At 40.5% G+C, this 2,294-nt stretch overlaps 1 non-coding gene across 1 annotated transcript; it reads right to left on the bottom strand.

The window, feature by feature from the left end:
* Positions 1-138: 138 nt before the first annotated feature.
* Positions 139-245, bottom strand: LOC115063290. Its single transcript, XR_003843153.1, has one exon. It is a non-coding gene; the product is annotated as a U6 spliceosomal RNA (small nuclear RNA).
* Positions 246-2,294: the final 2,049 nt, after the last annotated feature.

Consider the following 2,294-nt stretch of genomic DNA (forward strand, 5'->3'; position numbering starts at 1 on the left):
GGGCATCTCGTTCTTTAGGCTCGGGAAGTTTTCTTCTATAATTTTGTTGAAGATATTTGCTGGCCCTTTAAGTTGAAGATCTTCATTCTCATTTACTCCTATTATCCGAAGGTTTGGTCTTCTCATTGTGTCCTGGATAAAAATATGGAACGCTTCATGAATTTGCATGTCATCCTTGCGCAGGGGCCATGCTAATCTTCTCTGTATCGTTCCAATTTTAGAGTATGTGCTGCCGAAGCGAGCACGAGAATACCTATCTTTAATGTTGATGTGTGTTTCTTATATGCAACAGACTGATCCCTTTTTCACATCCATTCTGTTAGCCTGTATCTTTTTATTGGGGGATTGAGTCCATTGATATTGATGGATGTTAATGATCAATGATTGTTGATTTCTGTTATATTGTTATTGGTGGTGGTGTATGCTTCTCTTTTTGATCTTGCTGGTATGAGATTATGTGTTTTCTGTGATTTTATGGGTGTAGTTTTCCTTTTGGGTTGTGATTTTCCTTATAGTACTTTCTGTAAGGCTGTATTTGTAGATAGATCTCATTTGAATCTTACATTATCATGGAAGGTCTTGTTTTCCTCATGTATGGTGATAGATAGTTTTTCTGGGTATAGTAGTCTGTGCTGGCCTCTGTGATCTCTTAGAGTCTGTAGCACATTTATCCATGCCCTTCTGTATTCTAGAGTCTCCATTGAGAGGACAGGTGTGATGTTGACAGGTCTGTCTTTACATTCTACTTAGCCTTTCCCCTTTGCAGCTATTAATACTCTTTTTCATTTTGTATGTTTAGGGTTTCTGATTACCATGTGGTAAGGGAACTTTCTTTTCTGGTCCAATCTATTTTGTGTTCTTTAAGCTGCTTTTGTACCTTTATAGGCATCTTATTCTTTAGGTTAGGACATTTTTCTTCCATGATTTTGCTGAAAATATTTTCTGGGTGTTTGAGCTGGGATTCTTCCATTCCAGTGATTCAGGGCTTGCTGTAGAAGAGTAGCTGGGCTCTAAGTGCTGATTTCTGGGTTTCTCCTCTTGGGTGGGTGTTTTGTTCCTTTGTTTCTGTTTCTTCTCTGGTCTTCTGGCCAGTGGTTGAGCAGAGGATCTCTGCCCAAGTTAGGGCCTGTATTCTGGCACCTGGCATGGCCTTTGGTATAGCATAGGGTCTTTGCCACCAGAGTTGGGGATTGGAACATGGTGACAAGGAGAGGTAGGAAATTGTGTATACTCCAACCCCTCCCTTCTTCTCCTGTCATTTTCAATCCAACTGAATATAATTAACACAATATATATTTAAGATAAACAGTACTGACACAATTTGGGAGGTTGCATTTCTCTCCTAATAATACAGTTGCAGACAAATCAAACGGTAAAATTCACCGTGAGCTAACCTTGAAGGACTCTAACTGTTTCTTGTAAAAGTGTGTGTGTGTGTGTGTGTGTGTGTGTGTGTGTGTAGTGGGGTGGTATTCTTCCTCTCCCCAAGCTCCCAGAATAATGACTGTGAAACTCAAGTTATATTTACAAATACCTTGGTCATAAGCTTTGGCTGTTCCTCAACTAGCTCATAAATTAATCATTCCATTTTTCTATTCTAAGTTCTGCCATGTGGCGGGTTATCTCTGCTCAGCTCCCATGCTTCTGTCCTCCTCCATCTTCCCTGGCTCTGTCCCGGACTCCTTGCTTCCTACTGGAGCTCCTATCCTCTCTTTCCTGCGTTAGCTACAGACCAATTAGCTGTTTGACAGGTGAAGCTTCCAAACAGACATAAGTGCCTTCTACAGTTTCCTCCTCCTCCTGCATCACCACCACTGTCTTACCCTAAGATATTAGTTTTGATTTATCATCTTGGATAGTGTGTAGATGATTTCAAGGTTATGACTTAGCTTTTTCTTCTGTAAGCGTTCTTACCCTAGACACCATATGGGAGGTTTTGCATTTCTCTCCTAATGGTGAATTCACAGACAAGAACCAGTGAAAAATTCACTGTGAGCTAACCTTGAAGGACTATTTAACTGTTTCCTGTATGTCCCTGCTATTTAGATGATTTAGATGCCAGGCACCCTTGGTAATTCAGACCAAACCCAACAAGTATTGGACATTCCTTATCTTTCTAGTGCACGTTAATGAAGTTGAGGGAGACACATGCCTGTTGGGATGGAGTCACCATGTTCGCTTGAATTGTACAGAAGTACCTGCTGCTGGAAAGGCTACCAAAAAAAAAAAAAAGTCAAATGGAAATGGGAAGCTGCTTTTAAAAAGTGGACTCACAAAATTAGAAAAGAAGATGG

The sequence above is a fragment of the Mus pahari genome, unplaced genomic scaffold (genome assembly GCF_900095145.1).
Source record: "Mus pahari unplaced genomic scaffold, PAHARI_EIJ_v1.1 scaffold_14832_1, whole genome shotgun sequence".
In the NCBI taxonomy this organism is placed as follows: Eukaryota; Metazoa; Chordata; class Mammalia; order Rodentia; family Muridae; genus Mus; species Mus pahari.